At 36.6% G+C, this 12,883-nt stretch overlaps 1 protein-coding gene across 3 annotated transcripts in view; it reads right to left on the bottom strand.

Moving 5' to 3' along the window:
• The window catches only part of Pwwp3b (PWWP domain containing 3B), a 100,691-nt gene that overhangs the window by 54,097 nt on the left and 33,711 nt on the right, over positions 1-12,883 (bottom strand). Inside the window, exon 1 of one of the 3 annotated variants that reach the window (XR_016533794.1) lies at positions 11,129-11,166. The exons of the other annotated variants lie outside the window; for them this stretch is intronic. The gene's annotated coding sequence lies outside the window, so the exon portion shown is untranslated. Of the gene's footprint in view, positions 1-11,128; positions 11,167-12,883 lie in introns of those variants that run through there. 3 annotated transcript variants of the gene reach the window in all.

The raw sequence follows: 12,883 nt of genomic DNA, 5'->3' as shown, positions 1-12,883 counted from the left end.
GCGATGCTCCTTACTTCCTCATCTGATATGGACATCAACATGGTGACAGGGACCAATGATTTAATAATTCCATCATAATTGTATATACTACCAGACATCCCAACAGACATAGAACATTTTTGCCAGTTCTGGGCCTTGAACTCAGGGCTTGGGCATTGTCCTTGGGCTTTCTCAAAGCTAGAGCTCTGCCACATGAGCCACAGCACCACTTCTGGCTTTTTTCTATGTATGTGGTACCGAGGAATCAAACCGGAGTCTTCATGCATGTTGCCAAGCACTCTACCACTAGGCCAAACTCCCGGTCTGATATAGAGCATTTTTAGGACTGTATTCATGTCAAAAGTATATGAAAGACACATCTTTTTCTATAAACAGCTGGATTCCAGAGCCTTGCTCTGCTATATCAGCAGTAAGTAAAAAGACGATGTTTGGAGGCCCAGAATGATGACATTAGACTGTTCCAAACACTTTAAGCGCTAGCCTTTCATACCAGGTGTCAGCAATTCATGGCCTGACCTGTCACATCATTCTATTGTTGTTCTAATCAGTACTGTTGGAACGCACTGGCAGAGCTGGGAAGCTGCAGGAGATACAGGATGAGCAACACAGACTGCAGTAACTCTTATTTGGTCTTTTGAAATTATCAAAAAGATGATTATGCCACTCCCTTGGTTTGAAAATGATTTATGACTGATCTTTAAATTGAGGGGAAACACATTTATTACACTTACTGCTAGCTTAGGAGATTGTGGAGAATTGTGTTGTGAAATGAGATATTCAAAGGCCCATCCAGCATGTTGGTCTTATCATCTCAAGGAACAGACCAAAGAAAGGAGAAGCAGTGACTGGTGACTCAGCCTGTTCAGGCTCCTCTGAGCAATAGCTGCCATCGCCTGCACTACACGAAGAAGAAAACATCTTCATCCTACATTTCCCTTCATATACTGAGTTAGGATCTATACTGCCTGCGTGACTGTGAAATGGGTGTTAGGTGGGACACCCCAAACCTGTTCTGACAGTTGTTACATCTGAGCCCTGGAATCAAGGATGGAAGAGGAGATGGGAAACACATGTGAGGGTCCCTCTGGGTTAGTACTTGTGTGGCTGCTTTCTGAATCTAGAGTGTTCTGGTACTTTCCACAATTAACCAACATGACCACAACTCCCCAGCTCACCATATTTGTCAAGTGAAATTCTCATAAGTGGCCTCATCTATGAGGGTCCAGCCTTTTAAAACCACCTTAATATTTCGCGCTTGCTGCAATTTATTTCACATTCTGTCATTGAAGAGACTGTCTTGACATATGAGTTACAAGATGTGTTTTCTGACACATCAAATTTACTCTCTCCCAGCATGAGCACTGAAGCAGAACCAATGTTTCTAGTGTATTTATTCTGACTCACACTGCCATAACTGAATGAATGAAGGAGCAAAGAAAATGCCAGAACCTGAAATTATGGTGGCCCTACTAAGAGCACAAGAGGTAAGGATGTACTTTTCCTGAGAGCATTTTTAGATGTGAAGTGATATACTCCTTTTGTGACAGTCAAGGTGCTAATCTTGTGTTAAGCTGGGGTTTTTTGTGTGTGTGTATGGGGATGCCCCTGGTCATCTCTGAGTATCATTTGAAGCAAGAGAACCATACAGACAAGCAAGATATAGATAGAGAGATGATAGATGGCTAGATAAATAGATAAACAGGTACATCGATACATAGATATAATATATGATAGGCATGAATTTTCACTGATGTTTTTGTTTAGTCAATGATGCATCAACTTGAATTTTTGAGCTTTGATTCCCTATCACCAAGCAATGCTGAAATATACACACCTCCAAAAGAGAAAGATATTTTCTTTTTTTGTGGGTTATGGGGCTTGAACTTAGTCTGGGCATTGTCCCTGAGGTCTTCAGCTCAAGTCTACCACCCTAAACCTGACCTGGACGGTGCTCTTGAGCTCTTCAGGTCAACTCTACCGCCCTACCACTGAGCCTGGATGATATATTTGAGCTTTTCAGTTCAAGGCTACCACCCTACCCTTGAGCCAAGTCCCACTTCCTATTTTCTAGAGGTTAATTGGAGATAAGAGTCTCAGGTCCTTTTGTGCTCAGGCTGGCTTTGAACCTTGATACCCAGATCTCAGCCTCCTGAGTAGCTAGGATTACAGGCATGAGCCACCACACCCATCTGAGAAAGCTATTTTCTTATTGCTATTATAACGCCATATATAAAGATATATGGGGATAAATTTTATAACATTTGTATAAAAACATAGATGTTTATCATTATATAAACATTTTACCCTTAATCCCAGTAGAAAGAAGAAAATTATTAAACTCAAAGCAGAATTAAATGAATTGGAGTCCAAAAGAACTACAGAAAGAATCTGCAAAACAAGGAGTTAGTTCTTTGAAAAAATTAACAAAATTGACAGACTCTTAGCAAATCTTACCAAAAAAAGAAGGGAACATACCCAAATAAAATCACAGATGAAAATGGTAATATCACGACAGAAATTACCAAGATCCAGAGCATCATGAGGGAATACTTTTCAAACCTTATTGCCAACAAATTTGAGAATGTAGAAGAAATGGATAATTTCTAGCCAATATTAACATAACCAAACTGAATCAAGAAGACCTAATCCAACTAAACAGACCTATTTCAAGCACTGAAATAGAACTGGCACTAGGAGACCTTCCATCGGAGAAAAGCCCAGGGCCAGATGGATTCACAGCTGAATTCTATAAGGTCTTCAAAGCAGAGCTTGCACCAACACACCTCAAGCTCTTCAATGAAATTGAAAACAAAGGCTCTTGCCAAATTCATTCTACGAAGCCACTATAACCCTCATCTCAAAACCAGACAGAGATTCATCAAAGAAAAAGAATCCATTTCTTTGATGAATATTGATGCAAAACTTCTCAACAAAATACTGGCCAACCGTCTACAACAACTCATCAAAAAATTATACGCTATGATCAAACAGGATTCATCACAGGGAGGCAAAGCTGGTTCAACATACACAAATCAATTAATATAATTCAACACATCAACAGGCGCAAGGACAAGAATCCCATGATTGTCTCAATAGATGCAGAAAAGGCATTTGACAAGATCCAACACCCCTTTATGCTGAAAGCTTTGGAGAAACTAGGAATCTATGGAACATTCCTCAGTATAATAAAGGCTGTGTATGACAAGCCCAAAGCTAGCATTATACTTCATGGTGAGAAGCTAAAGACATTTCCTCTAAAATCAGGAACGAGACAAGAATGCCCACTCTCTCCACTCCTCTTTAACATAGTATTAGAATTCCTAGCCAGAGCAATAAGGCAAGAAGAAGAATAAAGGGGATCCAAATAGGGAAAGAGGAAGTGAAACTCTCCCTCTTTGCAGATGACATGAGTCTGTATTTAAAGAACCCTATACACTCCAATCCCAATTTGCTTGAGATGATTCAAAACTTTGGCAAGATAGCAGGGTATAAAATTAACCCTCAAAAATCAGCTGCCTTCCTATATGCCAACAATGAGAGGAATGAGGCAACAATCAGGAAAGCAACTCCTTTTGCAATAGCCTCAAAGAAAATAAAGTACCTAGGAATTAACTAACAATGTAAAGGACCTTTTTGATGACCACTTTAAAACCCTGAAAAAGGAAATTAAAGCAGAACTGAGGAAATAGAAAAACCTCCCATGCTCTTGGATTGGAAAAATTAACATGGTCAAAATGGCAATCTTGACAAGGGTTGTCTACAAATTCAACGCAATACCCATCAATAACCTAATGTCATTCTTTAAAGAAATAGAAGAGGCAATCCAAAATTTCATATGGAATAATAAAAGACCCCGTATATCAAAAAAATTCTTAGCAGAAAGAACAGTGCAGGAAGAATTTCAATACCAAACTTTTGACTCTATTACAGAGCTATAGTGACCAAAACAGCTTGGTGCTGGTACAAGAACAGGCGTGAAGACCAATGGAATAGAACTGAGGACCTAGATATTAAACCACAGACCTATGGCCACCTGATTTTTGATAAGGGAGCAAAAAAAAATAGAATGAAAGAAAGACAGTCTCTTCAACAAGTTGTGCTGGCAGAACAGGTTAAGCACCTGCAGAAGACTAAAGTTGGATCCTTCTTTGTCCCCCTGCACCAGGATTAACTCCAAATAGATCAAAGACCTCAAGGTAAAAGCAGATGCACTGAAAAGTGTCCAAGAAGGAATAGGAGATAGAATAGGTCTCCTTGGCACAGGTTGAAACTTTTTTAATAAGGACCCGGAAACACAATAAATAAGAAATCTGGGTAAGTGGGACTGCATTAAACTGCAGAGCTTCTGTATGGCAAAGGACATAGCTAGCAAATTAACTAGAAAGCTTACAGAGTGGAAGAAGAACTTTACTAACCATACAACAGGCAAACGCCTCATATGTAAAATATATCAACATGTCAAAAAGTTGAATCACTCCAAAACTAATCTCCAAAGAAGCAATCATCCCATTAAAAGATGGTCCAAAGACTTAATGAGAGTCTTCTCTGAAGAAGAAATAAAATGGTCTACAGACACATGAAGAAATGCTCAATATCTCTGGCCATAAAATAAATGCAAATCCAAACATCTCTAAGGTTCCACCTCACCCCAATTAGAATGGCCATGATCAAAAAATCTAATAACCACAGATGCTAGAGGAGATGTGGCCTGGAGGGATCACTACTGCACTGTTGGTGGGAGTGCAAACTCATTCAACCACTATGGAAAGCAGTATGGCAGTTCCTCAAAAGACTAAACATAGAGCTCCCCTATGAACTGGCGATTCTACTACTTGGCATTTACCCAATTGTCCAGAAAGAAGGACATACTAAATTCACTAGCAGAATAATGTTCATTGCAGCACTATTTACCATAGCAAAGATATGGGACCAACCCAGATGTCCCTCAGTTGATGAGTAGATCAACAAGATGTGGTATTTGTACACAATGGAATTCTGTGCTGCTGTCAGAAATAATGACATCGCCCCATTTGTAAGGAAATGGAAAGACTTCGAAAAAAATCATATTAAGTGAAGTAAGCCAGACTCAAAGGAACATAAGCTCAATGGTTTCCCTCATTTGTCAAATCTCTCCTAGGACAGATTTACAGTAGAGCAAAACCTAGATACATTAGGCCATATAGTATGATGCTAAAGGAAAAGACCTCCAGGATATAGAAACAAAAGCCGTACAATGAGTGATTGTTGTCCTTAATGTACTATGTTATTTCTCATCTGTTTTGCTGTCTCTTGGTTATCTCATATGGTTACAGTATTTCACCTTGCTATCTGATACATCGTATATATGCTTATTTGGTTATTTGAAATAGGATAGGGAAGGGGGGAAAACAAGATGAGGGTTGGGGTGGGGGGAGGGAAATGGGGACCAAGACTTGAGAAAGGGTATCAATGTTTGTGAAGTAGTGCACCTTCTATCTGGTGAATATAATGTAGCCCTACTACTAATTACAGTAAAAATAGATGGAAAATTTTTTTTTATCTTTGGCTGAACATCAGTGGCTCACATCTTTAATCATAACTACTCAGGTTGTTGAGATCTGAGGATCACGATTCAAAGCTACCCTCAGCAGGAAAGTATATGACATTCTTATCTCTAATTCTTCACTAGAAAATAGTGACAGTGGAGCTATGGCTCAAGTAATAGAGCATTTACTTTGAGAAAAAGAAATACAAGCTAACTGACAGCCTCTAGGCACTAAATTTACACTCCAGGAATGGCAAACACACACAATATGTATATATGTATGTATGTATGTATGTATGTATGTATGTATGTATGTATGTATGTATGAATGCATGCATGTATGCATCTATATGTGTGTTTGAATGTGTATATATCATAGAGCAAAACAAGTTATCTCAGAAATAACCTCACAGTTTTATAGCAAAGGAAAAAGTATTCTTCATCTTTCATTGTAGAGATTATTTCTAAGCCGCTCTGCTTCCTGTGACATGCAGGAAGAAATCCCTCCTAGGAGAGAGTCATGACTCTGTTCATACCACAAGGGCGTTTTCAGTAGTGCACCTTTAGCTCCATTCCATCTGTAGCAGCTCTTCTTGCATGTGACATGGTGGTGTTACTCTATGGGCAACTTACCCAATCAGAGACTAGTTCAGAAAGGTAGTTACTGTTGAGCTCTGCTACTATGGCCATAAGTACTTGCCTTAGCTGCTCTGTATTTGAGTCTCCATTTCTAGAAAATGTTTTTTGTTTAAAAAATGTTTATTGTTATTGTATTTTATTGTTGGGATAATGTATGGAGATCTTATAGTTACATTTGGGGCTTGAATTCAGGGCCTTGGGCACTATCCATGGATATTTTGTCTCAAGGCTAGTGCCCTACCACTTGAGCCACTGCACCACTTTCGGCTTTTCTGTGTGTCAAGGTACTGAGGAATTGAACCTAGTGCTTCGTGCATGCTAGGCAAGCATTCTACCACTAGGCCACATCCCCACCCCAACCCCTCCTGAAAATTTTTTTCATATATTTTTATTGTAATTAATAGAAGGGTTACATAATATTCGCCAGATAGATGGTGCATTAATTCACATACATTGATACCCTTTCTCATGTCTTGGTCCCCATTTCCCTCCCCCCCACCCCCACCCCTCATCTTGTTTTCCCCCCTTTCCTATCCAATTTCAAATAACCAAATACAAATATATCCAATATCTCAGATAACAAAGTGAGATCCTGTAACAATGTAAGCTAACCAAGGGACAGCAAAGGAGATGAGAGATAACAGTACATTAAGGACAACAATCACTCATTATATGGCTTTTGTTTCTATATCCTAGAGGTCCTTTCATTTAGCATCATACTGTATGGCCTTATGTATCTAGGGTTTGCTCTATTGCAAATCTCTGCTAGGAGAGCCCAAGGTTTCTACTGATTATGACAAATGAAGGAAACCATTGAGTCTATGTTCCTTTGAGTCTGGCTTACTTCACTTAATATGATCTTTTCTAAGTCTTTCCATTTCCTAACAAATGGGGCGATGTCATTCTTTCTGACAGCAGCATAGAATTCCATTGTGTACAAATACCACATCTTGATCCACTCATCAACTGAGGGACATCTGGTTTGGTTTCATATCTTTGCTATGGTCTGAAAATTCTTAATATCTACATCTAGTCAATTCTAGGGACTGTAAACAAGCAGCCACATGTACTGTGTTTCATCTGACATATACAGGAAATATACCCATATCGAATGCAAGAAAATTGCTAGTAATACATAGGAGCACAACATTTGTTTCCGGAAAGAATTAAATTTCAGTCCAGGCCTCATGGCCTCTCATTTTGACATTCTAAGTTGTGTTTTCACAGATGACTATGTATTTATGTAAACTTTCTCACGGGCTGCATGGGAAACAGAAGTGAGATTTATTGTGCCTGCTCACTTCCAAAACATTGAAACCAAAAAAGACAATGAAGAGTTAATATGTAAAATAATATTCTCCTCAATAATGGTAAAGAACAGTAGGGAGAATGCCATTCTATAGTTTTGAATCTTCAAATTTTTCAACGAAAAGTACAATTCTAACTCCTCTTTGTCTGACTCTTTGGATATTGTAAGACTACACATTTCTACAGCACTGCATTAGGCCTGAATGAGGAATGATTATTCACTTTCTACTGTCTCCTGATTTCATTTTGAACACCATATCATTTCACTTCTACTTTTTCCTAAAAAGGAAGAATTAAATATGCAAAGCAAGAACTTTGAAATTGGTAGGAAACCTCTCTTGGCTTTTCAGAAATTTCATCTATTTTGGGAAAATAAAAATGTATGGTACACATGAAATTTTTTCTTTATGCCATTGCTATTAACCAGATTCAAGATCATTACATTCCTTTATTCTTGAATTTTCTTTTATTCTTTTTTCCCATTCCTGGCTTTGATGTCTGGGCCTCATATTTGTACAGTTTTCATGCTTACTTCATGCTCTACTGCTTGAACCATGCCTCCAACCCTGATTTTTGCTGGTTATTTTGCATACTGAGTTTCATAAACTTTTCTGCCTGAGATGGCCCCAAAAGTATCCTAATATATCAGCTTCCTACATAATTTAGATGATCAGTGTGAGCTAACTGCATCTGGCTAAAATTTTCATCTTGGTATATTTTTGCTATACTTTCTCTTATTTCCTAGATAATGGAATCCCTTTGTTAGGCATAACAGTTCATATTTTCCACATATTCATTTATGAATATCCTTTATTATTTTTGCATTATAAATATATTAATTGAAATAATATGTTCTCTCTCCTTGTAATCTTAGCTATCCAAGAGGCTGAGATCTGAGCATCGAAGTTTCAAAGCCAGCCCAGGCAAGAAGTTTGTGAGAATCTTATCTCCAATTAACTTTCCAAAATGACGAAACTGGAACAATGGCTTGAGTGGTGGAATGCTAGTCTTGAGCAACAATTGCTCAAGGATAACTCCCAAACCCTGAGTTCAAGCCCCAGCATCAGCACCTAGAAAAATTATAGAGAAATAGATAAACAGCATAGGTGACCCAAACTATTTATTTTCTGAGTAGGATAGGATGGAAAACTCACATACAATAGTAAATAGGTCTTAGAAGGTATAGCAGTAAGAGTAATGTTCCTCTATGAAGTAAATGAAAAGAAATGTGTGTGTGTGTATGTGTATGTGTGTGTAAGGTTGACATGATGAGATGTACACAGTAATATCAAAAAAATCACAAGGTTTTTCTGTTAGAGTATGTATGTCTGTGTGTGAGTACAGGTGTAGGGGAAGGTGTTTTGTGAAAGAGTACTGTGATATCATAGTGTATTATAGCATATTCTTTGAGCATAGAGAAGTTTGCTAAAAAAACTTCTGAATTATTTTATGCTTGTATAATTTTATTCTTTTATTTCTTTGATTTATTTCTATGATTAAAAAGGTTTTAAAACACTATTCCTTTAGATTCATACTATATGTGGTAGAAAATAAGAATCACATTGGTAACATAAGTTTACATGCTCTCAAAATATAAGCTTCAATTGTTTATTCTGATAGAAATGATACATATTTAATATAAGCATAAATATGAATTTATTGTCATATTACTAAAAGGACTCTCCAAATTTGTTGTTTGTGGCCAAGTTCATGTATGAACTTTAATATTTAGCTTCATTTTCTGTAAAATAGTTATCTTGTTTCCTTTGTTTCACACTCTTATCTCTTGGTCTCTCTGATGTTTATCTTTGACCATTAGTACATAATATTGGAAACTATCAAATCTGTGTTATATTTTAGATTCTGGATAGTTTTAAGCCTTTGTTAACATAAGAACATAATTCAATGGAATCCAAATCTATACTTATGTATAAGGATTAAATGCAAAATCAAATCAGTATAAAGTACAAATATTGGTTTTGACCTGTTCATGCCTTATAAGTCCTATTTTCTAAGTATAACCTAGAGAAATGTTCAAAGTAGATTTTTTTATTTACATGCATTTAACAAAAGCAATAATTTAACTGGTACCTGTGGCTCACACCTGTAATTCCCAGCTACTCAGGAGACTGAGATCCAGAGGATCACAGTTGAAAGCTACTTTGAACAGAAAAGTCTCCAAAAATAACAAGCAAAAAGATGGGCTACAGGGATGATCAAATGGTAAAGTACCAGACAAGCAAGAAAGCCAAATGAGAGTATAAGACTTCAATTCAAATTTCATTACTGGCGAAAGAAAAACTAACAATTCACTTTTCTATGTTTGCTTCCCAGACTGAAATTGAAATCACTGGTGAAGAATATCAATTATCCACACAGCCATGCATTTTAGAATTATTAATCTTGAGCCTATATTTTAATAAGTCATTACCTGGGTGGTTGATTAACTTACACTCCAAAGAAAGAAATCTAAAGTGAGGATTTCTAAGTAAGCATGCATTTCTCAAAATGTTCCACATGAATGGCAACACCCATAGGCTTCAATTAATTTTGTCTCTTCCATTCAAATTCCACATCATTAAAAGTTCAAGGTATTATCACAGAGCACCTTATATAATGTATCCCTTGGAAATATAAAACCTCTTACAATAGTGGAGAGAAATATCTTTTTTGTAAAAAAAAGTTAATAATGGACTTACGTAATAAGGGTGGCATTAATATGCCTCCACAAAATGTCACTTTGGCATAAATTTAAAGGCATGTGAGAAACAGGTGCCAGATGAGTGGTCAAAGCTCTCCATTTTTTTCTGGTAACAAGTTTCAAACTCCCATGTAAAAAATGCACCTATACCCATACTAGGAAGAGAAGAGCATTTCTCAATAAGGAGTCAGAGCTGAGAAGATTCTGCACAAACAGCCCTTGATAAAATAATTATCTTTCTGTAGCTTCCATACATAAGCAATTCTTTTCTAATATTGCCTATCTCTGTTTAAAAACGATTTAGGAGTTACCACTTCTTTGGGACTCCATTTCATTATACAAGCCTAGGTTTCACATAAGGTATAAACTTTTACACTTTTCTCACATTCATCTTGTTTGTGTTAGTTTAATTATCAGGCCCATCTTAAAATGTTGAGTAAAGGCAAGTGTTTGCCTTCCCAACATAAAAAAATATAATTTGTCTACTTTTGTACCTTCATGACACTAGATTTATCAATAAAATTCCATTTTTCCCAGCAGTAATTCAATTTTGTCAGGAGACTTTTTAGTATCTAATGTTAAAATGAGAAAAATATTATAAACATTATGAAATCATAAATTTAATCTAGCCCTCTTTCAGGTCTCGCAAATTTTATTCTATGTCCACCAACAGAATCCAACTTCACGCATTAAAAGCTAATTAAGTTCTTCCTGCACACGTTTTAAGCTATTTTAAGACACAGAAACAAGGAAATTGAGTGAGCAAATGGTGACTCAGCTACTTAATTCTCTTCTCACTAGAAGCTGACAGTGTTTCTCAAGTTATGGGGTGGGGATTAGAAGCAGATTTTCCAATTAAATAATTTGCTGCCTCAAACACACAAACATAGAAACAAAAAAAAACAGTCATATCAGTGGTAGACCCCAATAGGATAGTTGTAGATGCATGTAAATACCTTGAGAAATGGTTTTCATCTTCTGGCCATTACACAGCATAATCCAGTTGTCATAGAAACCAGAACGTCAGCACAAAAAGTCAGTTTACATTAGCTTTTCCCTGAAACTGGGAAATGCAAATTCATCCTAAGAATCAATGTGATGAATGAATAAAGGCTATATTAGAAAAGAGCATATTATCAGTCCCTTCCCATTTAAAATGATCACCAATTTTTAAAACAATGGGATAAAGTAAAAAGAAAAAGACAGATAATCATTATGGATTTCCTGTCAGATACACCAAATCTGAACTCAGTCACAAAATTTACAATAACAGATTTATTTTTTCCTTTTCTGGAAGGGATCGTGAAATCAATATGTCTCAAAAAACATCCCAAACCTACTACAGACATTCAATCCCTTCAGATAAGGTGGCACAGAAGGTTAACACATTCTTTCTATTGCACCTTAAATTTATCCTCAGAGTCAGTGCTTTGCATCAGAGCTCAGTGATTCATACATGACTCATAATGTTAAAACTAATTGAATGAATAAGGTAGAACAAAAAAATCTGTTAGAATCTGGACAAGGAGATGACTGCAATTAGGACACAGATGGTGAGTAATATATGAGAAAGAGATTTTTTTTCCTCCACCAACATCTTTGATAAGAGACCTACTTGATTAGAACAATCCCCAGGAGCCCAATAAGGCCATTTTCAAGGATGTTTGGTAATTTAGTACTAGGAAATAATACTGAGGAGTTGTCTGGGTTAAGGATACTGTAAATTTTTAATGAAAATAGTAGTATAAAAATCAGTGACTCCTGAAAAGATACGTTGACTTCTAATTCCAGGACAAAATGCTTTCAATTCTCTTTCCTTACTACTCTCTAAATACTGAAGAAATAATTCAATAAGTAATCCTGAAAGATCTCTGAACGTGGAACAAATAGATGTCACCTCAGGGAAGTGAAGACTTGAGGAGAGGGAGCAATATGAGACCCTTGTGCTTGCTTTTTTTAATTAAAAAAACCCAATGTTTTCCTACCTTGGCACCAGAGAAGTCTGTAACCAGGAAGCACCAGCAAGTATAGAAGAAAAACAAAAATAACCTACATTTTCTGCACAAAGAAATTTGAAAATAAATACTTAACAAAGACCAAAAAGGACGATCCATTCTACTTAACCATGGAAACGATAGCTTAATTCATCACTATAGTTTAGCCAGTATGTCCTAGCCAGGAATCCACCCCACACTCACAAAAGGAGCCATGCCATGTCATTCCACCAAACTATGAGTGATCAAGACCAATTATTTCATGAACTCCCATCCAATGGTTTTACACACAGAATTGTCACTTTTAGGGATCAATAGACTAGCAGAATCATTATAAGGAATATAGAATCATTACAATGTAGCACATTATCTGAACACTAAATCAGAATTGGAGTTAAAGTCAGGATCTTCAAGCTAGATGCTAGATCTAAATAGGGTTAATAACTATTAAAATTAAATATTTACATAAGATCACTAGCCCCCTAACAATATGGCCAATGTACTCTGTATCAAATCAACAGTCACTCTTCATTTCAAGAACCACAAAAACACAAGTTAAATGTTCTGCTAGGGGAAATAAACCAGATACACAAATTTAAGTACTAAGTGATCTAATTTTTATGTACAGTTTAAAACAATTCAACTCATAGAAGCTGAGAGTAGAATGGCAGCTACTAGGGATGGGGGTTAGGGAAAAGGAAGGGATATTAAAGGATG

Source organism: Megascapheus bottae, chromosome X, assembly GCF_031878675.1.
Source record: "Megascapheus bottae isolate mThoBot1 chromosome X, mThoBot2.hap1, whole genome shotgun sequence".
Taxonomy (NCBI): domain Eukaryota; kingdom Metazoa; phylum Chordata; class Mammalia; order Rodentia; family Geomyidae; genus Megascapheus; species Megascapheus bottae.
Note: the sequence above shows the minus strand (reverse complement) of the source record. Positions and strands in the feature narration are given on the sequence as shown.